The sequence below is a fragment of the Spermophilus citellus genome (genome assembly GCF_964194105.1).
Source record: "Spermophilus citellus genome assembly, chromosome: 5".
NCBI classification, from domain to species: Eukaryota; Metazoa; Chordata; class Mammalia; order Rodentia; family Sciuridae; genus Spermophilus; species Spermophilus citellus.
Window position 1 is genome coordinate 51,138,501 of NC_138186.1, and position 13,919 is coordinate 51,152,419.

The following is a 13,919-nucleotide window of genomic DNA, read 5'->3' on the forward strand; positions in this document are numbered from 1 at the left end:
TAAAAATAGGCACCATAGATCCTTAGGTCATAATTCAGTTTCTGATTTTCTCAACTGCCAAAGCTAAGGATTCAGACAGAAAAATAAAGTAGCTGTTTTTCTTTGGTATTCAGCATCTCACTTCAGGACACTGTCCTCTACATTCCTGCTGAATGCTTTTTAAAAAGTAAGCTACCGAGCTGGGGATGTGGCTCAAGCGGTAGCGCACTCGCCTGGCATGCGCGCGGCCCGGGTTCGATCCTCAGCACCACATACAAACAAAGATGTTGTATCCGCCAAGAACTAAAAAATAAATATTAAAAATTCTCTCTCTCTCTCTTTCCACCTCTCTCACTCTCTCTTTAAAAAAAAAAAAAAAAAAAAAAAGTAAGCTACCGAGGACTGGGGCTGGGTGGTAGAGTGCTTGCCTAGCATGTGTGAGGCACTGGGTTTGATTCTAAGGACCACATATAAATAAATAAAGGCCTGTCAATAACAAAAATATTTAGGAAAAAAAAAAAGTAAGCTACCAAGCTGGGCATGGTGGCACATGCCTGTAATTCCAGTATCCTGGGAGGCTGAGGCAGGAGAATCACAAGCTGGAAACCAATTTCAGCAACAGTGAGGCGCTGAGCAACTCAGTGAGGCCCTGTCTCTAAATAAAATACAAAATAGAGCTGGGGACATGGCTCAGAGGTTGATGGGGGCGTCCAATCCCTGGTACACCCCCCCCCCCACGCTCAAAGTAAGCTCCTGAAAGGCCAGTAAACTTTTCAATAGTTGAACCCTGTTGAAAACAACTGTGAAAAACTATCTAGGCTCCCAAATAGGTGCTGAAACGGTGACAAGAAAAGGCAAATACATTTTGTCAGCTACCTAGAAATACAGTAATATATAAGTCTAGATCAAACAAACTAAAAAAAGACAAGTAAGAAAACTTGAGGAATTCCCTCTTTGGTTTACTCAATTTTTTATTTGGGTTAAAGCAGGGGAACTCAGAATGTTATACAGCCATAATAGTTAAGTATGGTGATCTGGTAGCTATATTGAGAACTGGTTGTACCAACCACCAGGAAGCCTACTAAATGGAGATGCAGTGACATCTTCTGTTCACTTCTGGAATTAGCACCTCTTCAACTAGGAGAAGGGGAAGCTAAAGCCACTAGCAGCACTAGCATGACTCACAGGCATGGTCACACACCCCCCCTTCCAGACAATGCTTACCATTAAAGAAAATGTAAATGTTCACACAAACTAGTGCACCTACTGATCTAGCGTTGTATGTGCACCATCCCACTTAGAGATCTGGGCAGTGCCAGGAATGGTGGGTCAGAGGACTTATGTTCAAGATTCAGAGTTAATCTCATGAACCAACACAGTAAAGACCTTAAAGAACAATCTGAAGGCAGTCACCTGAGGGAGAGTTGCTCCATGCTCTCTCATCCTAGATTTTTAATCAGAGGTACCATATTCTACTACTGTTCACTTTTCCCAACTCTTTGTCTTCTACCCATCTATTTTAAAAATTCTTTTCTGAGTCTATAAATTCAGCATATTCTGGACAGATCATGTGCTTCACTGTCTTAGCTCAGGAACTAAATGCTTATGAGAATGGACGCTCTTCTGAAAGCCATTATCATTGAAGGAAACTAACGACATTTCTTCCCCTAGCTTTGAGAACTAAAGCTTCTCTAACTCACTGGGTCTTATTTCACTTAAGCCACCTCTTTGCCTTGGCTGTTGCACTGATTCTACACAGTAACTGTGGAAGAAAGATCATTTGAGAAGCCCCTGATTTATAAACACCAATTCTGATCCACTAAAGTTATCACCATCGTGGGTCATCAGCAACAGGAAAGTATGCCTTCTGTGTGGTACAGTTTCAGGCCTGTAGATGGCTGCTGGGCCTTGCACTCCAGAGTGTATTCACCCCCTGCATAGTATACGTATATTTGTACTCAAACAAACAAAAAGGTAAAGATGGCCCAAAAGGCTTGTTTCATAGAGGCTGGCCATTCCCAATTTGTGCCTGAATGACTTGATTACTGAAATAAACTGTTAGCTAGATATTTATCAATCACAGCCTTTTAAAAGAGAATCAACCAATGAAACTGCTTCAGTTTCAGGAGAAAGAATCTGAGGTTGAATGGTAAAAGAAATGGGCCCAGGGTCAGACTTCATCTAGAAGCAGACTAAGACATCCCACCTCTCAGAATGACTGGCTCTTTAAACTCATACTTGTTTGTCTACGGTAGGAACTTGGGAGCCCAAGCAAAGGGAACTAACTATACAGCTACTTACCACTTCCTAGGCCTTAGTATCTTGACCCATAGACACATAACAAGAATAAGTCAAAAAATAGTCAACAAGAATACAAATAATAATAATAAATGATGGAGAGGATGTAAAGAAAAGGGAACACCTTTACACTATTGGTGGCATTGTAAATTAGTACAACCACTATGGAAATCAGTATGGAGGTTCCTCTACAGAGTAGAAAAAGACCTAACTACCATATAACCCAGGAACACTACTCTTCAATATTTAGCCTAAAGAATTAAAGTCATCATACTATATTGATACATGCATACCCATGTTTATAGCAGCACAATTCACCAGAGCCAAACTATGGAACCAGCCTAGGTGTCCGTGAGCAGACACCTGAAATTATGGAATTACATCATTTGCAGGAAAATGGAACGTCAGATCATTATGTAAAGCAAAATAAGCTAAACTCAGAAGGTAAAGGGTCATATGTTTTCTCTCATGTGGAAGAAAGGAAAAGAAAGAGGGAAGTGGGGATTTCATGAAAAATCAAAGGGAGATCAGCAGAGAAAAGGGCATAGAAGGAGGGAAGAGGGAAGTGCTGGGGAGTGGTACTGACCAAACCATACTGTCACGCTGTGTGGTGTACAAATACCCAACAAATACCACCATTATGTTCAACTCTAACGCACAGTTAAAAAAGAAAAAGAAAAAGAAAAAGAAAAGTGGAGAAAGCGGGGGGGGGGGGGGGGGAGCCAAGAAGACATCCCAGAAAAGCAGTCAAGGTAGAAACAAGTACCCAGTAAACTTAGTCAGAACTTAGTAAGCAAATGGAGAAACATGATTTTAAAATGTCTAGCCTTCGGGTGACACCTGAGTCAGAACTTTGCAGATAGAAGGCTCTGTGAATATTATACCATTCAATTCGGCCTTTTTATAGATGACAAACCTTATTATTAAAATATAAACTTCCTTTCATAGAAATATACAATAAATTACTAAAGAAAAACCATACCCTTTTTATTTCTTAAACTTAGACTATCTGAAGTGTAGAATAAAAGAAAAACACTTTACTCAGACGGAGCCCACGTCTATAATCTAACAGATCACACTGATATGCAAAGACCTCTCAGATTATGGTAAGAATGCTTTTGAAAATCTGGCGTATCTAAAATTAGGTAACACAATGATCAAATTATATCAAAATAAGCACGAACAAGCATCTATAATTTGCTAGTAAAATAAAATTGTTAAAAATCAGTACAGCTAGGTGCGGTGGCGCACACCTGTAAACCCAGTGGCTTAGGAGGCTGAGGCAGGAGGATCCTGAGTTCAAAGCCAGCCTCCGCAACTTAGTGAGGCCCTGAGTAATGCAGTGAGACTGTCTCTCTAAATAAAAATATTTTTAAAAGGACTGGAGATGTGGCTCAGAGATCGAGTGCCCCTGGGTTTAATCCCTGGTACAAAAAAAAAATAAAAATAATTTTCAGTGATAAGAACTTCAGCCTTTGATAAAACTAGACATTATCTCATCCCTGAATAACACCTTTGGTATGGAAGATAACAACTTGTTTTAAATCAATAAAATTCTATCATTCTGCTCTGCAGGTAGACCAACTCCATCAAGATCATGTAGGCTGTGAAATTCAGAAGGCCAAGGGTTGCATGTTTTCTGTCATACATGAAAGCCAAAGAGGAAAAAGGAAAAGAAAGGTGGGCAGGATGGGAGTCTCAGGAAAACTGGAGGGAGATCAGTAGAGGAAAGGCACTAAAGGGAGGGGGAGGAGACGGGGAGGGGAAATACTGGGGAATAATACTGGCCAAATTCTATTGTTATATTGTGTCAATGTACAAATAATGTAACAACAAATCCTACCAATATGCACAACTATAATGCATAAATAAAAAAATATGGTTAAGAAAAGATCATGAAGACTCTATGTTAAAAACAGATTCCTTGCCTCTATCTGCAAAGAATTAAAACAGATTTCTATAGAAAGTCTAAGAGTTCATAATGACAACTATAAAGAAGAAGAAAACAAAATAAACCCTCAATTCCTTTTTTATTCAATAGCTGCTGAGCACAACAGAGTGCCAACTCTGTAGAAACTGGAAATCAAAGGTGAAGAATTAAGCATTTAACCAGCTCTTTTATAGAAACTAAAATTCAATAAAGTTATCATTGATGAAGAACTGTCCCCAAAAACAAGTATGAAAGAAATCACCACTTTGTAAACTCTAATTAAATGATTCTAACAATATTCAACAACGGTTTAAACTATCAGGCAAAAGGCTGGTATCGAGGCTATTACAACCTGAACTCTGATTGATCTTAACATCATTAACAGCTAAATAATTCTGAGTAATTGAAACAAATCGGAAAGAAAAGACGAAGTCATTCCTGTTTTCACAACTTACTACAAGGCTACAGTAATCGAAACAGTGTGGTACTGGCCAGAAAAAATAGATATACAGACCAATGGAACAGAATAGAGAGCCTGGAGACAAACCCTCCTGTTCATGAGGCAAATAATTTAGACAAAGGTGACAAGACCATTTAATGGCCAAAGGACATTCTTCAAAAAACGGTGCTGGGAAAACGAAAGAATGAAGTTGCACCCTGACCTCATACCACCAACAAAAAGTAACTCAAAAAGGACCACAAACCTAAATGTAAGAGCTGAAACTATAAAACTCATAGGGAAAAGGGGAGTGGGAAGAGGAAAAGCTTCCTAACACTGGATTTGGCAATTACTTTTTTAGAATATGACATCAGAAAAAAGTAAAATTTTAAAATACATTGGATATAAAAGCTAAAACTTCCATGTAATCAATAGTGAAAAGGTGAACCATGAAATGGAAAAAAAAATACAAATCACATATCTGGATGGGGATATAAATATCAAAAAGACTACTAAAAATTAACAGAAAAAATACCCAATTTAAAATTGGGCAAAGGACTAAATAGACACTTCTATGAGGATACACAAATGTGTAATAAGCACATGAAAGAGATTCAATGTCGATAATCATCAGGGAAATACAAATTAAAAGCATGATGAGATAACATCTATCATACATGAAGGTGGCTAGGATCAACATTCAGAAAATACCAAATGTTGGTGAGGATGTGGAGAAACTGGAACCCTAATAATGCACTACTGATGGGAAAGTAAAATAGTACAGCTATTGTGGAAAACAGTATGATTCTTCAAAAAATTAAGAGATAGAAGTGGAATTGCTAGATATGTCAGTTCTAGGTATACATCCAGAAGAATGAAAACAGGGTCTCAAGGAGGTATTTGTATACCCATGTTCGTAGCAGCATTATTCACAACAGCCAAAAGATGGAAACAACTCAACTGTCCACTGAAAGATGAATGGATAAACAAAATGTAGTATTTACATACAATGGAATATTACTCAACCTTAAAAATGGAAATTCTAATATATGCTACAATATAAATAAACCTTGAAGACCTCATGGTAAGTGACATAAGCCAGTCACAAAAGAATGAATGCTGATTCCACTTACATGAGGCACCTAAAGTAGTCAAAATCATAGAAAGCAGAATGGTGGTTTTCAGAGGCAGAGAGGAAGCATGGGAACTGATTACTAATGGGTATGGAGTTTCAGTTGCAAGATCAAAGACTTCCAAGGTGTACGTTGGCAATGGTTGTATAACAATGTAAATGTACTTAACTCACTGAACTGCATACTTACAAGATAGTCAAAACAATAAATGCTGTATGTTTCCCCAGAATCAATCAAAATAAAAACACCTGAGTCCCAGTGACTTTGATAGTGTTGAAGGTCAATCAGTAATTTATTATAGATAGAAGCAGAACTGGACATCAGATTTTGTTTTGTGTTGTTTTGTGGTTTTTTTTTTCCTTTCTTTTTTCCTTGTTGTTTCAAGGATTGAACCTAGGGGTTCTTAACCACTGAGCAACATCCAAGTCCTTTTTATTTTGAAACAGAGTTTCCCTAAGTTACTCAGGGCCTCATTAAGTTGCTGAAGCTGGCTTTAAACTTTCAATCCTCCTACCTCAGCCTCCTGAGCTGCTGGGATTACAGGCATGTGCCACCACATCTGCCAGAAATTAGGTTTTTTTAATCCTAATGTTAATGCTTATTACCTTTGATACCCTGTAGCACTCCCAACCAGATGTAGCTCAGTTGTTTTTTGTGTGTGTGTTTTGTTTTTGTGATACTGGGGATTGAAACCAGAAGCATTCACCATTGAGCCACATTCCCAGCCCTTTTTTATTTTGAAACAGGGCCTCACTAAATTTCTGAGGCTGGCCTCCAACTTGTAATCCTCCTATGTCGGCCTCCCAAGTCACTGGGACTACAGGGGTACAATACTGTGCCAGCCCAACTCAGTTTTAAGTGTCCCACCAATCAGGAAATAATACCTATGGAGACAATTTTTCCTAACAGAAAAGATATAAATATTAACATCCCAATAATATAAACTTCTACACCCTACTAACTAAGCATAATCAGAGTGCATGGTATCACAACTGCAGAAAAAAATAGCATGAGGGACTGGAGTTGTGGCTTAGTGGTAGATGGCTTGTCAAGCACGTGTGAGGCAAGGGGTTCAAACTGCAGCAACGTATTTTAAAAAAAATAAATGAAGTTAATTAAAAAATAGCATGAAACTATAGTTAAGAACATAAAATAACTAAAAATTCACAGTACAATTATGTTTAAGGATAATGCAAAGAATCAAAATTAAGAGCCAGTTGTATGTAGTTAGCATACAACAGATTAAAACTGACCTTTTAACAATCATTTTGGTATTAATGCTGAAAAGCACTTAAATATAAAATTGGATAAAAAGGCTTAACATTTAAATATTCCTAACTTTATATATAAACAAGAAGGGGGAAAGTTGGTATCCTTACTCCCTTCACCACTTCTGCAGAAGTTCTCAACCATAGTGACTAAAGCACACAGGTGTGTCTTGATATCTTCATTATTTTCATCAAAAGGCAATTCAAAATAAAATATTCAAACAAGTACTTCCAAGTTAAGTAGTCAGTTCAATAACCAGAAAGTCAACTACTGGACTTACCAACCAATTTACCTAATTCAACATTAAACGTCTGTTTAAAAAAAATTATCTAAACTCTTCCTTCTGGTCCACATCTTTTAAAGTTTAACTTTACAGAGCTAATGTGTTTGTCTTAAATACTTAAGAGCAAAATAGTAAGACAAATACCACTTGCCTTTTTTAAGAAATTCAAACTCTACCTTGGACATAACTATGGAAAAAAGTCTATAACAGCATTGCTGATGGTAACTAGTTACCCTTGGTGAGTGCCAGGGATTGAACCCAGGTGTACTTACCCACTGAGCTACATCCCCAGGCCTTTTTCAGATAAGGTCTAAATTGCTGAAGCTGGCTTTGAACTTGTGATCCTCCTGCCTCAGTCTCCCAAACTGCTGGGATTACAGGCGTGTGCTACCAAATCAAATGTCTTTGGTCTTACCATTTTGCCAAATACCTCATATAGGCCAAGATATTTTCCTAGCTCAAATGTTTCTTAATGTTCATTATTTTTCTTACTGAGAAGCATTTTTCAATATAATTCACATTTTTAGAGCAGTTTTAGGTTGGTAGTAAATCAAGAGAAAAGAAGAGAGATTTTCTGTATACTCCCCTTCTTCATTTATGTACAACACCCACTATCAACATGCCACACTACACTGATACACTATACAAAAATGACGAACCAACACTAAAGGCCTAGATTTACATTAGGGATCACACTTGGTAGTGTGTATTCCATGGGTGTTGACAAATGTACAGTGACATATCTCCACTGTATTGTCATTCAGTTAAAGTTCTTTATACTCTGATTTTTCATCCCTCCCTACCTCTAACCCCAGCAACCATTAAGGTTTTTACTATATCCAGTTTTCTTTTCCAGAATGTCACTGAACCATTCAATTCACAGTCTTTTCACAGAGGCCTCTTTCATTTAGTGATATGCATGTAAGGTTCTTCCATGTCTCTTTTCATGACTTAATGGCTCATTTCTTTTGAGCATTAAATAATATTCCACAGTGTAAATGTACCAGTTTGTCCATTCAGCTACTGAATAACATCTTGGCTGCATTCAAGTTTTGATAACTTTTGACTAAAGCTGCTATAAACACCTATGGTCAGGTTTTTGCGTGGACCTAAGTTTTAAACTCATGTGAGAAAATATGATGAACCACATGGCAAGAATATGTGTAGTTTTGGGAGAAACTGACAATCCACCTTTCAAAGTGGCTGTACCACTTTGCGTTCTCACCAGCAGTGAATGAGAGTTCTTGCTGTTCCATATTCTCGCCAGCATTTGATGCCGTCAGTGTTCTGAATTTTAGCTGTTCTAAAAGATATGTGGTGATATCTTGTGGCTTTAATTTCCTGATAACATATGTTTATTTGTCATCTGTGTACCTTTAGTGAGATTTCTGTTCAGGTGTTTGGCCCATTCTTTAACTGAGTTGTTCATTTTCTTACTGTTGAGTTTTATGAGCTTTTCTATTTTGGTAATGATTTTTTATCACATGTCCTTTGCAAATATTTTTCTCCCAGTCGGTGGCTTATCATCTTCTTATTCAGCAGTCCCTTTTACAGAGAAAAGCCTTCTGTGGCAGGTGTGTAAGGTCTATGTTCAGATTCACCTTTTTGCAATATGGATGTTCAGCACCATCTTTTGAATAAAAGACTACCTGTTCTCTGGTATATTTCCTTTGCTCTTTTGTATTTCTATAAGTCTGTTTCTAAGTCCTCTGTTCTGCTGATCTATTTATTTTTTTAAAATATCTTTTTAGTTGCAGATGGACACAATATTTTTATTTATTTATTTTTATGTGGTGCTGAGAATCAAACCCAGTGCCTCACAAGTGTGAGGTAAGTGCTCCACCAATGAGCTACAATCCCAACCCTGATCTATTTCTTTATTCTTTCTTTCCACAATAATTGCAACTTTATAAGTCATCTTGAAATCAAGCGGAAATGGTCTTTTTCCTTTTGGGGGCTTTGTCTGGCTTGGTGTTTGTTCTCTGAGCTTCCTGGATCACTGGTTTGCTTTCTGACACTAATTTAGGGGAAATTCTAAGTCATTATTCTTTCAAATATTTCTTCTGTTCCTCTTTTCCTTTTGACATTCCCATTGAGCACATATGTTACCTTTTGCAATTGGGCCATAGTTCTTAGGTATTCTGTTCCAATTTTTTGCTTTCTGACACTAATTTGGGGGAAATTCTAAGTCATTATTCTTTCAAATATTTCTTCTGTTCCTCTTTTCCTTTTGACATTCCCATTGAGCACATATGTTACCTTTTGCAATTGGGCCATAGTTCTTAGGTATTCTGTTCCAATTTTTTGCAATCTTTTTCAGTTTTGAGATTTCTATTCACATATCTTCAAGCTCAAGGATTCTTTCCTCAGCTGTGTCCAATCTATTAAAGAACCCATAAAGGCACTCTTCATTTCTGTTACAGTGCTGTTGTCCTTTTATCTCTAGCATTTCTTTTTCATTCGATCTTAGAATTTCCATCTCTCTTGTTACGTTAATCTATCTTTCATGTTCTTTCTCTATTGTGAAGGTAGCATGCTATTTATAGTTTTTAAAAATTCCTGATCTAATAATTCTGACATTTCTACCGAAAATGACTCTAGTTCTGATGCTCTTCAATCTCATTAAATTGTGGGTTTTTTTTTTTGGGGGGGGGGGCCATTTAGGATGTCTCTCTTGCTCAAAGGTAGACATGAAGTACTGGGTTTAAAGGAGCTACAGCAGCTTGGAGTAGTGGTACATACCTATAATCCCAGCTACTCAAGAGGCTTAGGTAGGAGGATTGCAAGTTTGAGGCCCGTCTAGTCAACTTAGTGAGACCTGGTCTCAAAATTAAAAAAAAAAAAAAAAAAAAAAAACAAGTGGGGACAATGACACCAGGTGAAGTTCAGTGGTAAAATGCCTCTGGGTTCAATTACCAGTGTGTATTTTGGGCTTGGGGTGGGGGTGTTTTGCAGTAAAAAAGCCTTTGGTGATAAAGCAGAGTAGGTGTGAGGAGAAAGGTAATATTCCATAGTCCCACAATTAGGTCTCAGTCTTTGGTAAGCTTTTACTCCTGGACTATGTGCTTCACCTGTGTTGCTCAATTTCTTCCCCTTAAATGGGACAGATGGCCCAAGGGGGGGGGGCAGGGAGAGGGGCTCCTTTTCCCAGGTCAGGTCAGTGAGGCACCAGAGGACAGTTTCTCCTGGGGGCGAGCCTTGCTAAAAAGAACACAAGGCTCTGGTGGCACCTTTCCCCTTCCTTCGCCAAGAGCATTGGAAAATACTTCTCCAATATTCACTGCTAGAACCTGGAAGAACCCCTGGAAGCAAAACTCACAAAAGCTTGGCGGCCCTTGATGACTAGTGTCACACAGGAGTTTCACTCTGTCAGGTTCCTGTGCAGGTGGCTACTTGTAGGTGCCTTGAGTAAGCTGGGACTATATATCTGACTATCCAACTTCTGATGTTGTGGCTTACCCTGTGACCTCACATCTCTGCTGGATCTAAGAAGAATTACTAATTTTTCAGTTTTTTAGCCTTTTATTCATTAGGCTGGAGTAGCAACTTCTAAGCTACTAACATGCTAAAGAGGAAATCAGAAGCTAGAAAGCATTTTTTTTTAAACCAAAGGCATTGTTGAATACTATTTCCTGTTATTTCAGCACACATACTTCAGAGGTCTCCCTCACCTGTGCAGTCTTAATCTCTCTCTTCAAACATCTACTGACACCCATTTTATCATGTGGTTCATTGATATCCCTAAAGAGTTAAAAACTACTTTTTATCACCTTCAAATACCTAAGAATGACTCCAAATCTAACAACCTCCTTGGTCCTTTGAAGAGGCCAGTATCTGTGAGCATGAAAATGTAACTGCTCCTCACTTTTTATAATGCATCAAAAATTCAAACAAATCTCCTTTATGAAAGAAGTTTTCAGGATTCAGATCCTCCCCTCCCAAATTAGTTACACTGAGATGCTGGAAATTCCATATCCAGTTGCATTCAATACCTTTCTTGTTTTATAACTTGGAATCTCTGCATCCCCTTGTAAGACTCCACCATGATCCCAAAGTAAATACATCATTAGGATATCTAAGAGAGAAAAACCTTAAGAAACTCTTCAGACAACTTAACAACTGGGGAGGGATTCCTACACACAGGGGTCATGACATAGTTCTTTTAATAACAACCACCACCACCCAACACTTATTCAATGCTTCTAATACAGGGCATTGTTATAAAAGTAAAAACTAATCAAGCAAAAGTACAAGTGGTTATGTTGTAATTAGATAAAATGGACTTAAGAGCAAAGAAAATTATTAGGAAAAAAGAGGGATATTACATAATAATAAATAGGTCATTCACCTAGAAGAAAGAACAATCCTAAATGTGTGTGTACCTAACAAAAGAGTTTCAAAATACATGAACAAAAACCTGACAGCTGAAAGGAGAAATAGATAAATCCACAACTAGAGCTGGGCACTTTAACTCAGCTCTCTCAGGTATACAGAGAACTAGTCTAGTAGGGGTTTAAAAAAAAAAAGAAATCTATGATATTAAGGAATTGAACAATAGCAGCAACCAACTAAATCTGATAGTTTAGAGCACTCCATTCAAAAGTAGCAAAATACACATGCTTTTGAAGTACACTTGGAATATTCACCAAAAACAGACAATACCCCAAGTCGCATCTTAACAAATTTTTTAAAATTAAAATTTACAAAGTATGTTCTCTGACCACAATGCAATTAAGCTAGATACTACTAAAAAATGTGTGGAAACTTTTCTAAAAGCTTAGAAATAATCCATGAGCCAAACAAGAAATCTCTAGGGAAGTTAGAAAATAATTTTGAGGGTAGGAGCTGTGGCTCAGTGGTAGAGCACTTGTCTAGCATGTGGGAAGCCCTGAGTTCAATCCTCAGCACCACATAAAAATAAATAAATAAAATAAAGGTATTGTGTCCAACTAAAATATAAATATATTAAAAAAAATAAGGGCTGGGGATGTGGCTCAAATGATAGCGCGCTCAACTGGCATGCACGTGTCACTGGGTTCAATCCTCAGCACCACATAACAAAATAAAGATATTGTGTCCACCTAAAACTAAAAATAAATAAACATTTAAAATAATAATAATAATTTTGAGCTGCATGAACATGAAAACAGAATTTCAAAAGTTATATAGAGTGCTGCTAAAAGCAACTGTAGAGGAAAATTCATAGTACTAAAAATATCTGTATTATAAAAGAAGGCTCAACTCAATTACCTCGATTTCACAAAGAAAATGAACAAAATAAATCCAAATTAAGTAGAAGGAAAGAAATGATACAATCAAGAGCAGAATTTCATAAAACTGAAAAACCAAGTGAAAAAAAAAATCAATGAAATCAAAAGCTGGTTCTTTGAAAAGACCAATAAAATTGAGAAATGTACCAAGAGAAAGGACAAAAAGAGGAGACACAAAATATCAAGAATGAAAGCGATTATCACCAAATAACAGGCATTAAAAAGATAACAAGAGACTATTACAAAAACATTATGCACATAAATTTGATAACTTAGGATTTTAGTTATAAAAATAAATTGAATTAGTAACTGAAAACCTAAACCTCCAGACCCAGAGTGTTTCACCTGCAAATTCCTTAGAAGAAAAAATAACAACAGTTCTATAAAATTTTTTACCCCAAAACGAAACAAAAAATTGGCACAACATATTAGTAATGATAGATTAAACTCTCCAACAGCAGGCCATTAGGCACATGTGACTTACTTGAAATGCAGCTAGAGCCACATGTGGAAATGATAATATAGCTATATTTGAATTAAATACAATGTGTTATTAAACATTTAAAAAAGTCTTCAAGTAAGTCTTAGGTCAGAATAAGATCTATTTTCTTAGTCATTTCTGATTTCCAAATATAAAAGAGAAAAATCAAAATCAAAAGGAAAAGTCACATTGAAGTAGCTATTAAGCCAAAGCCTAACCCACCCTAGAATTCAATTGCTTTCAAGGCCATGTCAAAACAAAGTACAAGCAAAACTCTTAGTAAAATCCTAAGAGGAAACTAGAAGGACATTGATCACTACAAAGAAAAATTCAGAGGCTAGCAGTTACAGGCTCACAGCATTCCTTCCTGAGACCAAATGTCCAACATTCACATTCCTTTTGTAAAGAAAGAAAAGCATAAGCTCTTTAAAGATAAAAGGGGGGAAAATAGAGCTAAAGAAAAGTATTATTTCTCCCTAGATAAAGATTAGAGAAAGAACTAATTTCTAACTGAAAAATAACTTTACAATTCCAGAGGAAAAGCCATTAGAGCATTATGTGGCTAGTCAAAGCATTATTACGGGAACAGAATGCAATTTGCTTTTCAGTAAGAGACTATTCTCTTCAAAGATCCCCACACCTTTAACTACAAGGCTAATAGATGGTTTCCAAAAATAATGTTATGACCACATTCTGAGCACTAATTAAAGAAAATAAATTGCATCAAATATTAAGATATTAGATAACACCACTTACAGGTCCTATACATCATTTTAGACACCAATCATCATTCTGTTAAAGAATAACCAACCACATATTAGTTGTAAAGCATGTACT

General features: G+C 36.9%; 1 protein-coding gene and 1 long non-coding RNA gene across 6 annotated transcripts in view; both read right to left on the minus strand.

The window, feature by feature from the left end:
• LOC308650070 overlaps positions 1 to 13,919 on the minus strand; it is a 637,596-nt gene that overhangs the window by 146,000 nt on the left and 477,677 nt on the right. The gene's annotated exons all lie outside the window — the stretch shown is intronic.
• Positions 1 to 13,919, minus strand: part of ILRUN (inflammation and lipid regulator with UBA-like and NBR1-like domains) — a 93,229-nt gene that overhangs the window by 19,505 nt on the left and 59,805 nt on the right. The window lies entirely within an intron of this gene.